General features: G+C 33.4%; 1 long non-coding RNA gene across 2 annotated transcripts in view; it reads left to right on the top strand.

Moving 5' to 3' along the window:
• Positions 1-4,613: 4,613 nt before the first annotated feature.
• The window catches only part of LOC140693825 (uncharacterized), a 36,639-nt gene continuing 17,740 nt past the window's right edge, over positions 4,614-23,512 (top strand). Inside the window, exons 1-3 of one of the 2 annotated variants that reach the window (XR_012069526.1) lie at positions 4,614-4,781; positions 9,424-9,593; positions 20,681-20,713. This is a non-coding gene — a long non-coding RNA (uncharacterized lncRNA). Of the gene's footprint in view, positions 4,782-9,423; positions 9,594-20,680; positions 20,775-23,512 lie in introns of those variants that run through there. The other variant, XR_012069525.1, reaches the window with a different exon arrangement.

Below are 23,512 nucleotides of genomic sequence, written 5' to 3'. Positions count from 1 at the left end.
TAGGTTGTATGAAGTCTTTATATTTTGGAAATTTAGCCTTTGTAAGTTGCATCATTTCTAAATATTTTCTTTAATCCTGTAGGTTGTCATTTTGCTTTGTTTATGGTTCCATTTTCTGTGCAAAAGCTTATAAGTTTAATTAGGTCCCATTTATTAATTTTGCTCTTACACCCATTAACTGGATAGGCTGTTCTAGGAGATCATTGCTGAGATTTATCTCAGAGTGTTTTGCCTATAATTTCTTCTAAGAGATATATTGTGTCTTGCCTTACATTTCAGTCTTCAAGCCATTTTGAGCTTATTCTTGTGTCTGGATTGAAGGATTGTTCTAACTCCATTGCTCTGATGCTGCTCTCCAGTTTTCCCAACACCAGTTGGTGAGGAGATGGCCTTTTCTCTGTCATATTCTTGGCTACTATGTCAAATATTAATTGAACATAGGCCTGTAGATTTATTCCTAGGCTCTCTATTCTCTTCTATTGATCCATATGCCTGTTTCTGTACCAATATCATGTCGTTTTAACTATTGTAGCTCTGCAATAGTGTATGGAGACCAGGCGGGTTATTGCTCCAGCCTCTTTGTCTTCAATATTGTTATGGAAATTATGGATCTTTTCTGATTCTGTGTAAATCTTATGATCATTTGTTTCAGTCCTAAAAATAAATGTTTTGCATAAGTTGATAGGAATTCAGTTAGTTTGTGAATTACCTTGGGCATTATGGCCATTTTAACAATATTATTGCTTCCATTACGAGACCATTGGGTATGTTTTCAATTCTTAAAATCTTTCTTGATTTCCTCAATCAATATTTCCTTTTTCTCCATGTATAAGTCATTTGCCACCTTGGTCAGAGTTATTCTTAAGCATTTTATAGTTTTGGGTGCAGTTATTAAAGTGGTTGTTTCCATAATTTGTTTTCCTGATGATTCAATGATAATGTAAAGAAATGTAATTGGTTTTTGTAGATTAATCTGACTACCTAGCCCAGTTCCTTTTTTAGCCTAAGTAATTTTTTGTGAAGCTTTTACAGTTTTCTATAAACAGTGTCATGTCTGCATAACATGACAATTTTACCTCTTCTTTCCCAGTCTGAAAAGTTTTGTTTATTTTCCTTGCCTGATCGTTGTGGCTAGGAATTCCAAGACTATATTGAATTGAAATTGTGAGAATGGGCATCCTAGCCTTGTCTCAGGTTTTTGTGGGAAGGGTTCCAGTTTTTCACCATTGAGTATTTTGCTGGCTATATACTTGTCATAAATAGCTTTCATTATGTTGAGATATGGTCCCTCTATGCCCACTGTGATAAGAACTTTTATGGCAAATAGATGTTAAATTTTATCAAATGCTTTTTCTGCATCTACTGAGATGATCATATCGTTTTTGTCTTCTCTTTTGTTGATATGGTGTATCACAATTGATTGATTGATTTGCATAAGTTCAACCATCCTTGTGTTCCTGGGATGAACCTAACTTGACCATGGTGCATGATCTTTTTTTTACATGATGTTTGATTCTGTTTGTTAATTAATTCTTGAGGACATTTACATCAATGTTTATCAATGATATTGGCCTATAGTTTTCTTTTTGGGGTATTGTCTTTGTCTGGTTTTGGTATCAGGTTGATGTTGGCCTTATGGTGTGAGTTTGGGAGTACTCTCTCCATATTAATCTTTTGGAAGTGTTTTAGGAGGACCGGTATGGATTTTTCTTTGTATGTTTGGTCAAATTCCCCAGTGAAGATATTTGGGTCTGAATTTTGTTTGCAGAGATTTTTTATTGTATTGATAATGGTATTCCATTTCTGTTGATCTGTCTGTTCAAATGGTTAGTTTCTTCTTGATGCAATATTGGTGGGCTGAATGTTTCCAAAAACTTCTCAATTACTTCCTGGTTATCCAGTTTGTTTCCGTACAGTTGCTCTTGATATTTCCTTATGATATTTTGTAAATTTGTTGTGCTCTTCGTATTTTCTCCATTTTCATTTCTTATATTATTTGAGTTCTCTTTCTTTTCTTGTTGGTGATCCTGCCCAGAGATTTGTCAATTTTGTTTAAAGTTTCAAAAAAGAATTTGATTAATTTTTTTCTATTTTTTAAACCCTATTTCAATTCTTTCCTCCTTGATCTTTACTTTTTCCCCCTTTCTGTTGACTTTTGGTTTTGTTTGCTCTACTCTTCATGATTAGTTTACATAGAATGTCAGATTATTTATTTGAAATTGTACTTCTCCTTTGTGGAGGGCTTTGTCACTATGAACTTCCCTCTTAAACCTGCTTTCACTGTATTCCATAGACTTCTTGAAGTGTTTTGTCATATTTCTTAAGATATTTTTTAATTTCTTCTTTTAATTCATCAACTCCCTCCTTTGTTATAGTACCATGTTTTTTAATCTGGATGCTGTCATTTCTTCTCCCTGTTTTTCTATGATTTATTTCTAGTTTCATGGTATTATACTTAGAAAAGATGCTTGAAATAATATTTACCTTCTTAAATTGTTGAGGCTTCTTCTGTGCCTGAGTTTATAATCTTTCCTTGAAAATGTTCCATGTGTATTGGAAAAGAATGTATATTCTGTTTTTGGGAGAAGTACTCTTTTGGAAGTATCAACCATCTCCAATTATTTTATCATGTTTTAGTATCTTTGTTCCCTTATTAATTTTCTGTGTGAAAGAGCAGTCCAGTGATGGTAATAGGGTGTTATAGTATCCTATTGTGATTTTGTTCCCAGCGATTTCTCTCTTTGTATCTATTAGTATTTGCTTTATGTATTTAGGTGCTGCTATATTGAGTGCATAAGTATTAATGGGTATAAAACCCTCATTTTGTATTGCTCCTTTAATCATCATATCATGTCCTTGTTTATCTTTCTCTATGACCTTTCTTGTAAAGTCTATTTGTGTGAAGTCAGTACTGCTAGTCCTGCTTTCTGGTCATGTGTATTTGCATGCAATATATTCTTCCATCTTCTCACTTTCAACTGTGTTTTCCACTTACTAAATTGGGTCTCTTGTATGCTTCATTATGTAGGGTCTTGTTATATTATCCCATCTGACAATATATATCTTTTAATTGAAGCACTAAGTCCATTATCATTTGTGAGAATTATTGATAGACTGGTGTTTATTTCCATTTGGAACTTCATTTTCCAGTTGATGTGGTATTTCCTTTTTGTTCATTTCTTTTTCTTTTTGTGGCTTGATAGTTTTCTTTTATTATCTTGGTTTCTTTATGGCTTTGCAATTTCATTGTAAGGTTTTGACTTATGTTTACCTTGTTGTGTATTTATATTGACCCATAATGTATCTATTTATTTTAACTGATAATAATACAAACTCTTACCCATCCTACAGAGAAGAGAAACAAGAAGAAAATACTCTGTATTGTCCTGTTTCATTCTGTGACCCTTAAAAATTTTGATGTTCTCTTTTACAACATCATATTTATTCTGTTGTAAGTCATTGTAGATATTGCCTTTATAATTATGCCTTTCTCTTTTCTATAGAATCCTGCTTCTTTTGTATTTTGAGTAGATCTTTCATTATTTCATTTTCTCTTGCCAAATTCTTTAAGTATTTGCTTGTGTGGAAGTTATTTACCTCTCCTTCTATTCTCAAAGATAGACTTGCTTGATATAGTATCTTTGATTACAGCTTTCTTTCATTCAGGAATTTCAATATGTCTTGCCACTGCCTTCTGCCGGCTGTATTTGTGTAGGAAACGAGTTTACATTTATTATGTATATAATTATATATATATATATATATATATATATATATATATATATGTAAAGAACACCTAGAAATGAAGTTAACACATAAGTTGAAAGCATATACGTTAAAAAACTGAAAATATTGGTGAAGGAAATTAAAACTGATCCAAAGAAATGAAAAGAACTCTTATGTTAATGATGTGAAACTATGTGGTTGAAACAACCTTTCAACCCAATGGAATCTATGTTTAGTGTGATTCATGTCAAAATAACTATGAGATTTTTCCATTATATAGAACAAATAATATCAAAATTTATATGTAACCACAAAGATCATGAGTTGCCAAAATAATCTTGAAAAAGAGTATTAAATGTAATGGTGTAAAGTTCTCTGATGTTAAACACTCCTACAAAGCTTTAGTAAATAAAACAACATGATACTGGCTCAGAAACAGACACAAATCAATAGAAGAGAATAGAGCACCCAGATATAATCCCTCACACCTATGATCAATTAACCCATGAAAAAGAAATCTAGAGTATAAAATGATCATGAAATTGTTATACTTTTTCTGTAGAGGTTTTACACAAATTTCACTTTAAATTCCAAAACTTTAAAATTATTTTATTTTTTTTTGCATTATTGATTCCATGTTCACAAATCAAGTATAAATTTGTGTACAAAAGTATGGAGATTGGTTTTATTTCATAGACCCCAAAATTAAATTATTTAAAAAGATTTTGTGGGGAAAATATTTCCACATCACACTATAAAAATAAGCAACATTTATGTTTCATTTTAACTGGATGAATGAGAAGTAAACACAGGCGGAATGTTACACTTGGGTTGCTAGGAGACCAGTCGTTTTATGATGCCACAGCTACTCAGGTTGAGAACAATTGTGATGGCCTAGCAGTTTATCTGTGCAGTCCTGCCAAAGCAGCATTTGAAGTTGCAGTTCTCAAAATCATGCAGATTAGAAAAGTAACTGTAGAAAAAGTTATTTGAGATGACACATGTTTCTTCAGAATTTCAAGATGTGTCTCATAAAGATGGACCAACTGTTTCAGGTAACTCTGGTAGATGTCTATTGTGTGATCAAACATTCTCTGAGGACTTGGACTTGAGGTCTGTGATTGAAGAAAATGCTTTTCAGAGTTTGTCTGAAGAATCTTTGATAAAAAGACCATGTTACACACATTGTGTCTCTGAACCAGATGAAGATAATTATTTTCGTTCTCTGACATTTCCAAGAAATCTCTGGAAAATGGCTAGGAGTAACCAATATAAATCCATCTGGTGGGATGATAATGGATCTTCCATCGTGATTGATGAAGATATCTTTAAGAAGGTAGTTTTGGAAAGAAAGGCCTCTTTCAGAATATTTGAAACTGGAAGTATGAAAAGTTTAGTTAGACAGCTTAACCTTTATGGGTTTAGTAAATTGCGGCAGAATTTCAAAGATCTGCTTGTCTAGCTGACTTTCTGGCAGAAGAAAAAGAAGTCTCTGTTTTAAGCAAGGTATTCAGAAATTTTAGTAACCACTTGGTAACATATACGAAAGTTTATGTTGTACATCCATCAATGGTAATATATATTTAAAGCTAGATTTTGAAAATTGAATAAAATTACCAAGTCTTAAATTCTTTATTTTTTTCTAAAATTGGGGACAGTGCCATAAGTATTCAAGATTCAGAGAAACTTTGCTTGCAATTATGAATCTTATCAGAAATATATATAAAGGTATTTAAAGCTGCTTGTGAAAAGTGGCATTCACCGTTACTGCAAATGGTAACTTCTTTAATTTGATGACTATACTACTTAAATGTGTATTTTACAAATAAGGAAATTTAAAAAATAGTCAGCAATGTTCATATTTTGCTGATATTTTCTTTCAATTGTAAACGTGATATCTGATGTTTTATACGTTAGGCTTATTGTAGTCTTGTATTTTGGTTTAAAATATTACTAAAATTTTTCTCTATTTTTGTAGCAGCAGTTCTACCATAATTCAAATTTTAAACGAGACTTTCCCCAGCTTTTAATCAGAATAAGAAGAAGAGTTGGGATTAAAAATGCCTCTCTGTTATCTTCATTGGCTGAAGATTTCAACAATAAGCACTTTATAGCAGGGGGTAATGTGGATAAACATAATTCTGCTTTTGTGACTGACACTAGTGGAGAAAGTGCATTTTTACCTGTTGCAAAATTAAATATGCCTCTAATTAGAAAGCCCCCTACTAGACAAATAAATGGTGATAAAAATACCCCGATCAGCGGTGATTTTTCTGCTCCATCATCAAGGTCAGTTAGACCACCAGAACAAATTGCAGTGGATCAGCATGCTATTTTAAATCAGTTGAACCTTGTCCACAGGCACACTCAAAGCAGATACACTGAAGCAAATGACCATATTATGAACTCATTAAAACTACAAATTCTACATCTCAGTACAGCATCTTGTCTCCCATGCAGAGTAATTATTTTTGACTGATGGTGGAGACTTCTGTTTTTCCAAATGGATATCACAACATATCTGCCAAAGAAGGTCGTTCTTCTAAACTTCAACCAGGGAGCAACGCACGGTTTCCAGTGAGAGTGACAGCTGATACATCAGCTACCTCTCTTACAAGGCCAACTCATCAGCCAACTTCACTTTATGAACGTCATCCTAATTACAAGGGATCTACCAGAGGACTACCAGTTTATGCAGGATTACAAATATTAAAATTGATGTTGGCAAATGTCGACAAATATCTGCAATTTTCTTATTTGAACAAGAAACATAGATGTGTACCTGTATTTACCTTATATTTTTTTAAATTAGGTTAAGTGTTAAATGGGAGACAAAGTTAACATTTACAGTTAAAATGAGATACTTGATATGATCATTTGATGGAACAATATGGGAGAAAAATTTAAATACTGTCTTGTAAGGAGGAAGAGAAAATGGAAGAATTTGGAAAAAGACTAAAACATGGAGAGGGGGTAAAGCACTAAGTAGTTTCTTGTTCACCCTGAAAAGTATTAAAAGTGTTGTTAGGATAAGCTGGAACAGGAGATAAATGCAGGAACCGGCCCAGGGATCATGGTCTCTATTATGTCATTCCTGGAATCATGAAGGTCACATGATGTAGTCTCAGATGGCACATTCAGCATGTGGTAGAATTTAAGAAGTAATTTTATCTATGGTCTTCTTTGTGCTGTTTTCAAAGCATTAAAATTGGTACTTTCATTTCCTGCCCTCAAGAGTCTACATTATATTTTCAAGTCAATACTTTATGTTGCTTTTATGTTCAAGCCAAAGACAAGCTTACATCCTCAGGGTGGCACTTAATGCCTTTCCAAATCTAAGCCCACGAATCATCTTGGTTTAGTCATTTCTTTATAAATCTGGCATCTCACTACCTTGGTATATCTTTATGTTTCACTGTATGTGGAAATATATCCAGGAAAACGATTGTCAACTATGTTAGCTTCAACCTCACCACATATACTCCAGCTCATCCTTGGACTTTGGGTGTCCTCCTTTCATCTACTTAGACTTTCCCAGTCTCAGCACAGAAACCACCTCCTCCTGATGTTTTCTGTCTATCCCCCTTTCCTTGTCTAACTTGGATACCAGTACAGTATGCCCAGCACATGTCACAGGATGCATTTTTGTATTAAGTGAATGAAAAACACATGTTGACTTTAAGCAAAATCTACTTTATTGAAACAACAAAACTCTCATGGTTTTCAAACTATTTCATTATGGTCTTTACTCTTCACCGCAAACTAGATCTTTCATATCCCAAGGACTAGTCACTCAAGACAGTAAGTGGAGGTAGGTACAGGAGACAAAGTAATATTTACTTCTTAATTCATGCCTCCAGAGGCATAAAGCAATCCGTTCTCATTTGCTGGAGTTTTTCCTGTCTCTTCATCACCCACCCAACACATAACAGCTGATTCTCTTCCCCATACCAATAACTATACTGACTTATGATTAATTTACATCTTAGAATGAGAGCTTTGTCCAGAAGAGACAGTGACGTTGCAAACATTTAATGTAGGTTTATACACCCTACATAACTTGTGCCCCTTCTAACCTTCACAAAGGAAGTATCTAAGTGGTACTATCCCCTTGGTTGGGGTTCTCGTATTCAGTAACCAAATTGCAATCTAAAATATGTGGACTAGAAGGAGGTGAGGGTGGTGGAATTAAAAATTTGTCCAACTGCAAGAATACCAAATTTATACAGATATTAAGAAATATAAAATATTCATGGACGTCTTTGATGGTTTCCCATTAATTTAAAATAAAAGGTGAAGCATATACAGAATGTGAAATACCCTGAAATGCTGGGAAAATAGTAGGCAATTTCAGGGACCCTAAGGCTTCTACTCACAATGATGCAGCTAGTGTCATCTGATAAGACCGTAATGGCAACATTGAGTCCTGAAAATGTGTCTCCATTTGTGAAGAAAGCCTTTGATAATCTGGAGAATGGGCAAATTGACCAGTGTAACCTCTAACAACATCCCATAAATATGACCTTCACCAAGAGAATAAAAGAGCCCACTTGCAGCAGGAGAATTGTGTCTGGACAGCAGTGGTGTTTCCTACAACAGAAACATCAAGTTTTTAAGTTTGTCAGCTCAAATCTGATTGTGGCTATGTTGTTGCTTACATTAGCAGTCTGGGGTTCAGATGGGCTGGTTCAGCAGCTTGTTTCCAGCTCTCTTATCACACAGTGGGTCTTACCGTGATCATCTTAACAAGGTTCTATACTGATAAGTCAAAAGCTACAGTTTACTTTCAAAATTAGAAATTCTAAGGAAGAATATTATTTGTTTGTCCATCTGTAGTTTTCTACCTGGGAAAAGCTAGACTATTGGCAAAAGTACAAAAGTTGGCTGATGCTTTGAAAATTATACTCTGAGCTCTGCCCACTGAATTCTTCCCACTAAATACTACAAATCTCTCTATCACTGTGTGTGTCTGTGTGAAGATGGATTGTTAAGCAGTAACTACGTTTGTCTTAGTTGAGTCATCAGTGAATTTTTCCTCTGCACCTGTCAGAATGTCTGTGAATTAAGAGTTTCATTGAGCCACCAGATTTTCTTCAGATTAGGGAGAGGTAGATTATATTTTTCCCTGTATACTAATTGTTACCTGTTCATTGAATCCAGAGCTGATGCAAGGGCCAAGCCACTGAATCCTTGAATTGGACTGAGGCATATACATTCTGCAGTCCCCAGAGCCCAGCACTGGACTGTGTCTTCTTTTTAATTTAAACTTATGTCTAAGTTTTTTTCTTTTAATTCTCATTGTTGACACAACTTACTTTGGCTTTGAACACCCGTTGACTAATTTATAGGGACTGGAACACTGACTTATTCCCGTTCACCTTGAAATTGCAATAAACTTTTTTCTTTGTATTACCTGGAATAGAGTGAGCATAGTCATCATTTTGAGAGCAGTCCTCAGTCCTAATAATGCAGAAATTTGCACTTCTTTGCCCAGCACTTGAGCAAGAATATTTGTTGTGTATCTGAGGGATTATCCTCACATACCCTAATGCAACCATGAGAAAACACCACATTGTTATTGAAAATCAAGACTTTGTCAGTATTGCATTCCCATTGCAAAACAGTTAAGAATTGTAGGAGTTATGAGATTTAACCATGCTGAGATTTTTTGCAACCTAGCATGTTCATTTCCTACAGATGCTGTCGGGGAGTTGAGACCATTGGTCACAGACATTGAACTTTATCACTCACAACAAGAGCAGCCAGTTTTAAATTTGTATCCATTCCCTAATCTCAGATGAATACACAGAGTGAAATTTTGATGCCTACAGAAGCAGTGGGCTAAGATGAAGAAAACTTAAAGCATGGTAAGACCCTAATTTTATTAGTATCTTTATGTATAATTTATTTGAATCATTTATTTATTAGTATATTTACCTATGATAAGTATATCTTGACTCAAGTTTTCTTGCTGCAAAACAAATCATGAAAAATGACATGGGAAACCATGATCATTAAATTTCCATTTTTACTAACGCTTTTATTGACATATAATTGGCATAAAAGATTGTGTGAGTTTAGGTGCACAGGATAGGGATTTGATTTATAAGTATTAAGAAATAAATATCATAGCAAGTTTAGGGAGAATTCATTATCTAATTTAGATACAATTTTAAAGAAATACAATTTGTCTTTTGGTTGTGATGAGAAATCTTATGGTCTATCCCCTTAACAACATTCATATAGAACATAAAGCAGTAATAATTGTAATTTTCATGTTTTTACAGGGCATCCCTAGAACAGGTTTATTTTACTGCTGGAGGTTTTTGGCTTTTGAGTGCATTAATCAAATTCTCCTTTCCCAACCACTGCCTCTGTTATGTACAAATCAAATTATTTTTTCTATAAGTGTGTTTGTTTGTTTTTGAAGTGCACTTTAATCTATAACTCTGTGTTAGTTTCTCTTACATAACATAATGTTTGCTATTTTTAATACATGTCAAACTGATCACAACAATAAATATAGTTTTGATAGTTGCTATTTAAAGATAATTCATAGTTATTGACTATTCCCCACATAGTAAATTTCTTGTCCCTGATCTTTTAATTTGCAACTGGATAATTTTCTCTCTTAATTTTCCTCAACTATTTGTTTTTCTTCACCACATTTCCCTCCTTCATGTGAGCAACATTTTATTTTCTATATATATAACTTCTTTTCTGTTTTGTTATGTTCATTTCTTTAAATTCCAAATATGAGTAAAACTATTCTAAATTTGTCATTCTCTGTCTGACATTTTTCACCTAACATATTACCCTCTTGTTCTACCCATTTTTTGCAAATGACAAAAACTTATTATTTTTATAGCTGAGTGATAACCCATTGTATTTTTATGTGTGTGTGTGCATATATATATATATATATATATATATATATATATGTTTAGTGTGCATATATATATATAAATATAGATAAATCTGTAGTTAATAGATGGGTAGATATATATACTATAAACACACATTTCTTTATCCATCATCTATTGAAAAGCAATTAATTTGCTTCTATAGCCTGGCTATTTTAAATAATGCCACAGTGAATATAGGGGTGAATTTATCTTTTCAAATTTGTGTTTATGTTTTCTTGGGATAAGTATTTAGTTATGGAAATGTTGGTTCATTTTTAATTTTTAGATAAAACTCCATACTCTTTTCCACAGAAGCAGCACAAATTTACATTCACTCAAGCAGTGCAGCAGGGTGCTTTTTCTTACATCCTCAACAATATTTATATTTGTTTCATTTTTGATCATAGGCATTCTGACAGGAGTGACATAATATCTCATTGAGTTACGGTCTTGCTTTTTTCTCATGATTAGTCATGTTGACCATTTTCATGTGTCTTTTGATTACCTTTCCCCCACTGTATATTCATTTTTTTGTAATGGGCTAAATGACCACAACTGTCTGATTTCATTTTTAGGCATTCTGTTGTGTTCCATTATTCTGTTTGTTTTATGCCACTACCATATTCATTACTGTATCTTTGAATTAAAGTTAAAAATCAGGGAAAGTGTTGCATCCTGTTTGTCCTTTGTCAAAGTTGTTTGTGTTTTTAGTTTGTTATCTTTACTTTTGTTTTTTTTGTGATTTCAACTCTTTTGTGTTTACATGTAAATGTAATAATTATTTTTTAAAAGTGTCTGAAAATGCCATTTTTATTTTGAAAAGCACTGAATTTAATTTGTGTATTTTCTTGGCTAGTATTGTCATTTAAACAATATTTTTCTCCTAATCTATGAACACTGTATATCCTTTCATCTGTTTTCATTATCTTCAATTTCTGTTATAAATATATTATAGTTTTTTGAGTACAGGTTTTTTACCTCCTTTTTTGTATACATTTCTTGATTTTTTTTTGGAATGCAACTGTAAATGAGACAGTTCCCTCACTTTCTGTATCTGTTAACTTGTTGTTAGTGTGTAGAAATGCAAGATTTCTGTATGTTAATTTTACATTCTGAAATTTTACCAAATGCATTGAAAAGCACTCATAGCATTGTGGTGTCTTTTTTACGATTTCTGTTTAAGTATTTCATCTGCAAACAGATTCTTATACTCCTTTTCAGAAATACCTATATTTTATTCACTTTTATTTTGGATAGCTATGGCTAGAATTTCCAATACTATACTGAATAACAGTGGCAAGTTTGAACATTCTTGTCTTCTTCCTGCTATTACAGTAGATGCTTTCAGCTTTTAATCAGTGAGTGTCATGTTAGCTGAGTTCTTGTCATATGCGACCTTAAATGTGTTGAGGTATGTTTCCTCATACCCTTTTTGAGGAGAAATATAATCATAAATAGATACTGAATTTGTCAAAACATTTTATGAGACTTTTGAGGTTACCATATAATTTTTATTTTTCAATTTGTTAGTTTGGTGTATCATATTGATTAATTTCTGGGTGATGAATCACTTTTGCATCAGTGGGATAAAAGGGACTTAATCATACTATATAATTCTTTTAATGTTTTGTTTGCTTTGCTAATATTTATTGATGTTTTTTCATGTATGCTTATCAGTAGTATTTAAACTGTAATTTTATGAGATATTTGTTCCTGTTTTAGTAATAGTGTGATACAGAAAGGTGGGGTAGGAAACCTTCTTTCCTTTGCAAATTTTTTGAATTCTCTGAGAAGTAAAGGTGATAACTCTTCTGTATATGTTTGGCAGAAGTCACCTGTGAAACTGTCAAGTCCTGGAATTTTGTTTCTTGGGAGATTTTGTTTAATTACTTATTCAATTTCATTAGTGATAATCAGTTAATATTTTCTATTTCTCATTCCATTTTGGAGATTAGATCTTTCTAGGAAATTGTCCATTTCTTCTAGGGATTCCATTTTAATTGGCATATAATTTGTTGTATCATCTTATGATGCTTTCTTTTCCGTTGACATAAGCTGTAACTTCTCATATATTTTGCAGCTTTTTAACCTGCATTCTCTTTTTTGCTCATGAGTCTCATTAAAGTTTATCAGTTTTATTTATCTTTCAAAGGCCATTATGTAGTTTCTTTAGATATTTCTACTTTTAATCTTTATTTTATGTATTTATGTTCCAAACTATCAGCTTTCTTTCTTTCTACTAACAAGTTTGTTTATTATTTTGCTTCATCTTTTGTTTGTAAGATTATGTTATAAGAGATAGATATTTCTTATTTGTATAAGTGGGATTGTTTTCCTATAAGCATCCCTATTAATACTGCTTTTGCTATATCTCAAGGTCTTTGTTTTTGTTGTTATATTTCTTTTTGTATTTTTTTATTTATGCAGCAATCCATTGCTCGTTTAATGTTGTATGATTTATCCTCCACACTTTAAAATTTTTCTCATGTTTTTCTTTTTAGTAAATTGCTATTCTCACAGAATCCATATGTTTCTTCACAAAACAAGGAGAAAAATAATAAAATTTACACTAAATTCTGAAAGGCACAAATTTTCAAAAATTATCCTTGAAAAATGAACAAAGCTGTGAGTATTATCCTCCCTGACTTTAGAACATACTACAAAGCTACAGTAATCAAAACATCAAAATATGTCACTAATAGAGTCACAAAGATCAATGGAACAAAATAAAGAGCCCTAAAATAAACACACACACATATGGTCAATTAGTCTACAATGAAGGAGGCAAGAGTATACAATGGAAAAAAGGCAGTCTCTTCAACAAGTAGTTTTGGGAAAACTGGAAATTACAAGTAAAAGGTAAATGGAAGAGCCCTTCTTTCCATAGAATACAAAATAAAATAGAAATGGATTAATTTCCTAAATGTAAAACTTGAAACTGTACAATCTCTGAAAAAAACAGGAGCAGAAGTGCCTTTGTGATAAATCTTTGCAATATGTATTTTTGATCTATCTACTAAGTAAAAAAAAAGGAAAACTAACAATAACTTTTTAATTATACTGAGGAAAAAATAGATGTAATATGGGATACAGTGATTCCACTTCTTGTATAATTGTGAAATGCAAAACCATTTGCAGAGCAAAGGAAACCTTCAGCAGGACTTACGACAATACACAGAATAGAAGGAAGTTTCATACTATGAAACCAACAAGGTGTTAATATCCATTATGTATATATAGCATATTAAACTCATTATTAAAAAAAAAGACCACAACTTAAAAACAGTTGAAGGATCTTCATGGAAACTTTTCAAAAACAGACATGTGGATGATTTTCATGTACATAAAAAGAAACATAATGTTGCTATTAATTAAGAAACCATAAATCAATACCAGAATGAATTATAATCTCACAGCAACCAAAATGGCTATTAAAAAAAGTCTTCAAATGACAAACATTAATATGAATGTCAATAAAAGGGAACCGAGGTACACTGTTGGTGGAAATATAAATTGATGCATCCACTATTAAAAAACTGTGGACAGTGCTAAGGAAACTAGAAATAGGAACATTATATGTAGCCACAATTCCAGTTTTTGTTATAAATCTGATAAAAATGAAAACATTAAATTTAAAGGATATATTACCCCCAATGTTCTTAACATCTTTATTTATAATAGCCAAGGATAGAAGCACAAATCAACTGCCCATCAACAGATGATTGACAGAGATAGATGTGAGATATAGATAACATAATAAAAACTTAGTCATTGTCATATCAAAAAATAAAATTCTGCCATTTGGAACAATGTGACTGGACCCAGATAGTGTTGCATATAGCAAAATAAGTCATACAGAGAAAAACACTCTATGTTACCACTTTCATGATGAAACTAAATGTATAAGAGAAATTATCATAAAAAACAGAAACAGAATCATATATATATGTGTAGTGTACCAAGTAGTGATTTACACTGGGGACAGGGAAGAAGGATGGGGAATACAGAAATATGCAAGCTACTAATAATAAGTTAGAGAACCAACAGGGTTATATTTACAGCACAGAGAAATATTTTAATAATTTAATTGATTTTAAAGAGATTATAGGCATATATTATACTAAAATGTGCATGCATGTGGGAAAATATTGAAGAAAAAACCCAGGAAAAACAAAGTATTTTGTAGTACTCTGATATTAAGGGAGGTGATTAGTTCACTTTCTTTGCTCTTCTTAAAATGTCCTTATTAGAATTTAAGATTTTAAACGTAAAAGTATATTCTTTGAGAAGAGTGTCATAAGTTTCAACTATTTCTGCCTCTCCCCTTAAATCTACAGTCAGTGAAACGATCACATCTCAAGAAAAATAACTACAACACAAAACAATACTCCAGAACACATGTGTACAGCTGAATTTTGGTGGGCTAAAACACATAAAGGTGGCTGAACTGAGGGAAGAGCAGAGTTTGTGCCTGCAACCATGGTCCACTTACTAGGGTTTCTGAGCCCAGAGTTTCAGAGTTCTCAGTAGAATCAGGGTCTCATTGGTTCACACAGCATCAGCCTCCAACTGCACCAGTACTCATGGTCACAGGTAACTTGGAGGGAGCCAAAATGGAGACAGAATTTCGAACCTTTTGACACTCAGACATTCATGACACTCTCTCTACTTCCCATTCACAGTGGTGGAGACAATGTACCTTGCAACATTGGACATGGCAAAGGCAGTTGCCTGAGTTCAACTACCCATCTGTCTTTACACCTTTCCTCAATGTGTGCACTGTGTCTTAAGGGATATCAGATAAAAGGAAGGGTTCACCGGCCAAGTGACTATGGTGGCATTAACTACCAGAGAAGTCTAAGAAGTGACAATGTAAACAATCTTTTATCCAGACAGTAGCGACTAGAATGTGCCATTTTGAAATATTTTCAGAGGTAGCTCAGTTAAGCAAAACCAAAAATTGTGCAATATTGCAAACTACCAGAAAACAAAAGCAAGGACTCCAAATCCCAATCTGCTTTTTAGTGTCATCAGAGCAATAATTTACCAGGACCATGACCAATCACAGTAACATTATAGGGCACGCACACCCACAGATACACACACACAGACACTGACACAGACAAAGACACACATGCACAGGCAAATGCATACACACACACACACACACTCACACAAACATCAACACTGCAGCAAACAAATTTAAAGTCATGGAATATTGCCGTATAACTAATAGAGAATCCAAAGAGATGCCATACAAAAACTCAATACAAAAAACAAAACTCAGAAAGCAGTTTAGTGAGCTCAGGAATAAAATAAATGTTGATAATGTATACATTACCTAAGAGACTGAAACTATGAAAAACCAAACATTATTGGAGGACCACATGAACTTAATAAGTGATATGAAGAATGCAACAGAAAGTATTGGATGAAGACTCTCTTGTGGAAGAGAGATTAGCAAACTCACCAATACAAAACAAGAAATGATAGGAGAGGGCAGAGATTCAAGATATTAAAAAGTGAGGATATTCTACAATAGCCATCAGACTTCTTCAGGAAGTGCATATTAGAGTGAAATCCTGGAGGGGGAAGAAAGTTAGAAGGCAGTTGATGGTTTATTTAAAGTTGATATAGTTGATAACTTCCTTAACCTGGGTAAGGAACTGATATACAAGTCCGTGAGCCAACAAAACACCAATAACTTTAAGACAATGGGACCTTCTTCAAGATACGTCATATGCAAATTGGCAAGTCAATGACAGAGTAAAATTTTAAAAGCAGCCAAGAAAAGTTATGTTAATCTACATAGAAACCCCCATTAGGCTATCAGCAGTTTGCTGAGCAGAAAACATACGCCGAGGGTAATTATAAAGACATTTTCAAACTACTGAAATAAGAAATCTCCCACCCAAAAATACTCTAACTTGCACAGTTATCACTTATTTGTAAAGTGAAAATAAAGACTTTACCAGACAAAGAAACCTGAATGAGATGTAAAAAACAAAACCTAGACACCTTACAAGAGGTTCAGGAAAGAGCTATTCTAAGAAAAATAAAATGGCAAATATACACAAAATATTGAACAAAATACTAAGCAAAGACCATGAGAATGTTGCAACTGTTTCCTTAGGTATGTTTTTAAATGCTTCTATTTTATATGATTTAAAGAGAGAAAAATAGTAATTCACTTGCAATAAATATAGGTACATCAATCTGGTAACATGTTCAAAACAGAAATAGAAATAATTTGAGTCAGTATTCATAAAAGGTAAAGACTAAAATTGAAACAATATTAAAGGAAGATGCTATCAGCAGAAAAAGGACTAAATTATACATGAGATGTTTTATTTTTAATTGAAGAACAGTAGATATACTATATTGTGTAGTTTCTGATGTACAGTATAGTGACTCCAACCACTTTTTAGATTAGATTGCATTATAAATTATTACAATAATTGTAACATACAATTATTTTAAGTTATTGCTTGTAATTCCCTGATCTATACAGATTATCCTTGATGCTTATCTCCTTTTTGTATACTACTTTTCATCTCTCAATGTCCTACCATTAAATTGTCTTTCCCTTCCCCTTTGGTAAATATAAATTATTTCCCATATCTTTCAGTCTTGCCTATCTAATCTCTCTATTTCTCTACGATGTCTCTATCTATCTATCTATCTATCTATCAATCTAACTGTCTAGCTATATGTCTATCTATCATGTGTCTATGTATCTATCCTTCTATGTATCTATTTATCTGTCATCTATCAACAGATATCTATATATAGATGTACACATATATTTGTTATTCTTTAGATTCCACATATATATCATATTATATACTTTTGTCTTTGTCTAAGTTACTTCACTAAGAACAATATTTACTAGGTCCAATCATGATGCTGAAATAGCCATGTGTTATACTTTTTCATGGCTGAGTAATATTCCATTGCATATTTCCAGAATCATCATATCTTCTTAAGTCCATAGTCTACTGTGGACACTTGGATTGCTTCCCTGTCTTGCATATTATAAACAGTACAGTTGTGAACATTGGTTTTACTCATTTAGGGTTTCTTCTCCAGATATTTCCAAGGAGAGGTGTTAGTGTTTCATATGGTAGTTCTGTTTTAGGTGTTAAAAAAATCTGAATATTGTTTTAAAAAAAGTTGTACAAATTTACATTCCTACCAAGTGTATACAAGTGATTTGTTTCTTCAAAGTCATCTCCAACAGTTTCTATTTTATGACTTTTTGATAATAGCCATTTGACCAGTGTGAAGTGATACCTCATTGTGGTTTTGAACTGCTATTAACTAATAATTAGTAATGTTGAGCATTTTTATCACTAGCATGTTACTTATCTGTAGGTTTGCTTTGGAAAAATATTAACTCAGGTACTCTGCTCTTTTTTTGATTGGGTTTTTCTTTTTCACATTAAGTTGTGTAACCTAAATCCATGTTACATCTATTAACTTGCATCTATTATCCCCTGGTCACTTGCATTATTTGCAAATATGTTCTCCAATTACACAGGCAGTGTTTTCATTTCATTCAAATTTTCCTTATCTGTGCAGAAGTTTTCAAGTTTATTTAGGTCTCACTTGCTTATTTTTGCTTTTATTTCTTTTGCCTTAGGAGACTGAAACAAGAAAATATTCCTGTGATATATATCCTATAGTGTATCACCTATATCCCCTTCTAGAAGTTTTATAGTATCAAGTCTTACATTTAGGTCCTTAATACACTTGGAGTTTATTTTTATATATGATGTCAGGGAATGCTCTCATTTCACTGTTTTACATGTAGACGTCCAGGTTTCCAAACACCATCCATTGACAAGACTGTCTTTTCTCCATTGTGTACTCTTGCCTCATTTATCATTTATTCAGTGCTCATAGGTGTGTGGAATTATTTCTAGGCTCTCTATCTGATTTTATTGATTATACCTCTGTGCCAATGCCATGCAGTTTTTATTACTGTAGCTTTGTACTATAGTAAGGAATCTGGGAGGTTTATTCCTCCAGATTTGTTGTCTTTACTCAAGATCACTTTGACAATTTTTAATGGTTTCATGTAAAACTTAGAGTTATTTATTTTCTGGTTCTGTGGGAAATACTACAGCTTCATAACAGGAATTGCACTAAATCTGTAGGTTTCTTTGTGCAGTTCGGCCATGTTAACAATATTAACTCTTTCAATCCAAGAGCACAAGACATCATTCCATTTTATTGAAACATTTTTAATTTCTTTGTCAATGTTTTTTAATTTTCAGTGTTTAGATCTTTCATATATGTGGTTACATTTATTCCAAGATATTCGGGAGACTGGGATTTTAAATAGTATTGCTTTCAACATCCATTTTAGGGTATCTCATGATTAACGTGTAGAAATGCAAGAGACAACTTTACATTAATATTGTACCCTGCTCCCTTGTTGAAATAACTTATTGTTGATATTAGTCTGTGTGGAGAACTTAGGACTCAATGTAAATTGTTATGTCATCAGTACTGGTGCCAACTTTGCTCTTTCTTTCCACTTTGCATTTCTTTTTCTTCCCTTTTCCTTTCTTCTTTTACTATGGAACAGAAGTGCTGAGAGTAGGAATCCTTGTCTTATTTCCGAATTTACCCAGAAGACTTTCAGCTTTTCCCCTAAGTATTATAAATTGTTATAAGTGACCTATAGTATGTTGAAAGATGTTCCCATTATACTCTCTTTCATGAGAGTTCTGATTATGAATGTATGTTGAAATTTGTCTAATGCTTTTTCTGTGTGTATTGACATGGTCCTGTGAATTTTGTACTTCCTTTATAAAATATGTGTCATGCTGATTTACTTGTGTATGTTGAAACATCCCTGTGACTCTGGACGGAGTCCAACTAATCATCGTGTATAATAAATTCTATGTATTGCTGGATTAATTTGTTGATGTTTTGTTGAGAATTTTTTAATGTATATTCATCAAGGATATTGGCTTTACATTTTCATTTCTTTTTTTTGGTAGTGTCTTTGACTGGTTTTGTTATCATGTTATTAGTGGCCTCATAGAATAAATTTGGGAATTTTCCTTCCTAATACATTTTTTGAAATAGTTTAGAGGAAAGAGGTTTTATTGAAGACATCCAGGCATTTTGTTCAAAGGATGTTTTTAAAACTATAGATTTTATTTAAATTATGCTGATTGCTCTTTTCAAGTTTTCAGTTTTCTTTTTATTCAGTGTTGACAGGCTGTACTTTTAAAGAAATTTGTCCATTTCTTTAAGGTCATCCAGTTAGTTGTCACGTAACTGCTCAGAGTGATTTCATAATCTTTGTTTGCATTTCTGTACTATCAGAAATTATTTCTAACATTTCATTTCTTATTTTGTTTGGGTTGACTCTGTATTTCTTTATAATCCTGGCTAAATGCTTATCAATTTGTTAATATTTTTAAGAAAAAAACTGTTGATTTTATGAATTTTTATTTAATTTTTAATTTTTATTTTATTTATTTTCAACCTAATCATTAAACTTTACTCACTCTACTGTCTTTGTGTTTTGTTTATTCTTATATCTATTTATTTTGGCTGGTTAACATTTTCCTTTGTGTGAGGTTTTTCTTTTTCCTTGTAGAAGCCCTCAATTTTTCTAAACTTCCTTCTTAGATTTGCTTTGCTGCATCCCATATATTTGATAAAGCTGTGTTTTCATTGTAATTTGTCTTCAGGTATGATTTTATTACCTCTTTGTTTTCATCATTGACCTTGTTTTATTTTATTTTTTAAAGGATGAGGTTTAATCTCATATTTGTGCTTATCTTGTTCTTCTTTCTAGAGTTGATGCATATTTCCATAATTTTATGTATGGAGAAATATTTGCTGTAATCTGTATTTGCTTAAAGTTCCTGAGGCTCAATTTATGACATAATATGTGGTTAATTCCTTAGATAACATCCTGAGCACACTTGAGAAGTTTATGTGTTCTCCTTTTCTGATGCAATGTCCAATACCTGAGTTAGGTTCAAATGATCTAATATGCCATTAATACCTTTGTTTCCTTACAGATATTCTTTTGTGATGATATGGCCATCAGAATAGTGAGTTGTTCAACACATCTACTATTATTGTTTTATAATAAATTAATTCCTTCATGTCTAATATTTCTTTTTATTCTTAGGATCTACGGTGTTGGGTCCATATATAATTTAATGAGTGTAATACTGTATTTTTATATTGATCTCTTTTTTTATATAATCTCATATTTCACTTTCACTGGGGCCCTTATTTTAAAACGTATTTTGTATGAGTTGAGCACTGCAAACTGCACTTTCTTGTCATTTCCATGAAACATCTTTTCCATCTATTTACTGATTGTGTTTAACTTCCACCATAAAGTGAGAATTTTTGGGGGGATGCGAAGATGGTTGAGAAGAATGATGCTTGTAGCTCACCCTTTCCCACAAATTCATCAAGACTCACATCCACAGACCTACTCAACTAACCAGAGAACCTGCAGAACTATGTTAGAACATTGTCCTCTTCAAAGATAAAGATGCAAAAAATCTGGTAAAAAAAATGAATTAAGAAGAAAAGGCAAAACAGATTGGGACAGGTCGCAAAAGGTAAAGATGCAAAAAATCTGGAAGAAGACAATGAAGAAAGAAAGAAGAAAAGGCAAAACAGATTGGGACAGGTCCCACAGTGAGGGAGCAGCAAAGAAGGACTGGTGCTCATTCACTGAGTTTCCCCTCTCCAACTGAGAGGTCGGCAGGATGGAGGAGGAGCCTCCAAGAATTGAACCTCTATATGTTATAAGTTGACTGACAGTACTAAGTTAAACAGGCACAGAGGATCCCTATGACACCAAGCCCAAGAGGCAACCTGGCAGCTGGGGGCAGGTCCATGCTGCCCGACCTGGGTGGAAGATGATGATGGTTGCACTGAGGCAGCCCAGGGGAATGGAGGGGGCTGTGTGCCATTTCTGTGGTTGCAAAGGGAAAACAACCTGGGCCCTCCATTAAACAACAAGGCAGACTAGCCCTGTGAGGGGAAAGGTGCATTCAAAATCTCTGAAAATCCACAAAAGTATCTAGGACAAGAGACCTGGGGTTCAGACACAGCCACCATAGCCTCTGGTGCTTTGCACCCTGGCAGCAGCGAGAGCAAAACCTCCATTCACTCCTAAGGACTTAGCAGCCTTAAGCGCCTAATGGGGACTTGTCTATAGTCTGAGACATATAAGATATTACTGTCCTATTCCCTCAGAGAACTTGCTCTGACAATGCAAACAAGGAGTTGGGTTTTGACCCAGACCAGTGACAGGGCACATAGCTGTGGAGAGACTGGCACCCTGAGGGGGCTGATGGCCCGCCAAATTTTGGGCTGTAATGCAGCCCCTGACCATGTGGCTGGGAGAGGGCTTGATGCCCACTACTGCCTGGTCTGTCTGAAACATGTGACTGAGGTATCAGTCAGGGCAGTGACAAGACAGCCCAGAGTAAAGAGAGCTGCTCCGGAACCAGTGTTGGGAGTAGGAGTGTTCTGCTTGTTGACAGACCCTGGAGCTGCACAGATGTGGGCTCCAATGGAGGGCTTCTGGAAAAAGCAAGCTGAGCTTCCAAACCAGGATGAATACAGAAAGAGTTCACATTAACAGTACACAGTATCCAGGACACTCTGACCACCCCCTTGTTTTAATCTGTTTTTACCTATTCCATTTTCTATTATCCTATTAATTATTATTTCTTGGGCACTTGTATATACCCCCCCTTTTAAATCCCAGTTAAATTTATAAAAATAATTTTATTATTATTATCATTTTTCAAAACTCTGTTTCAGCTTGTTCTTCTATTATGTATTATACAATGTTCTCAAACATTTATTACCACTTCTTTAAAATTCTTTGCCTCTCTCTCTTTTCTCTTTCTTAGTTGTATTACTACATAGGCATTAGATAGATAAACTCCTTTAGGACCACAGTAGTTAACATATACTCCATAAACCACAGTGTCAGAGAGGTAGGAGCAAGATATAGAAGCAGACAAACCATTCCCAATTAAAAGAACAAGAGAAATCCCCTGAAAGTGTGATCAGTGAAATAGACATCAATATCATACTAGATCAAGATTTCAAAAGAGGAGTGATCAAATTACTGGAGGAAATAAAAGATAGTGTTTAGAGATGTAAAATATGTTAAAAATGAAATGGAAGCTATAAAGAAGAGCCGAGTAGAATAGGAAAACCCGTTGACTGAGATGAGGAATGATCTAAAGGTGTTGCAAAGCTGACTAGATAATGCAGAGGAATGAATTAGTGATCTAGAAGGCAGGAAAATAGAAAGCACCCAATCAGAACAGCTACATGAGAAACAACAAGAATCAAATTAAAAAAGCACAAGAGACCTATGGGATAATAGAAAGCATGCCAAACTTGGCGTGGTAGAAGTCCCAGAAGAGGAGGGAAGATCAAAGTAGATTGCAAAGGTGTTTGAAAAAATCATGACTGAGAACTTCCCAAACTTAAAGAAGGAATCAGATATCCACGTACAGGAAGCTCAGAGTGTCCCAGACAGGAAGAACTCAAACCCACAGCAAGACATATAATAAAGATGGCCAGATTCAAGGATAAATAAATGATTCTAAAGGCAGCAAGTGAATCTCAAACAGAGAGTTACAAGGAAATCCCCATAAGGCTCACAGCTGATTTCACAAAACAAATACTACAGAACAGAAGGGAGTGGCAAGATAAATTCAAAGTCCTGAATGAAAACAATTATATACATTAGGATACTTTAACCATCAAGGCTATACTGTATGATAGAAGAAGACATAAAAGATTTCACAGACAAAAAAAGCTACAAGAGTTTAGCAACACTAAACCCATGCTAAAAGATATAT

Source organism: Vicugna pacos, unplaced genomic scaffold (assembly GCF_048564905.1).
Source record: "Vicugna pacos unplaced genomic scaffold, VicPac4 scaffold_20, whole genome shotgun sequence".
NCBI lineage: Eukaryota > Metazoa > Chordata > Mammalia > Artiodactyla > Camelidae > Vicugna > Vicugna pacos.
Note: the sequence above shows the minus strand (reverse complement) of the source record. Positions and strands in the feature narration are given on the sequence as shown.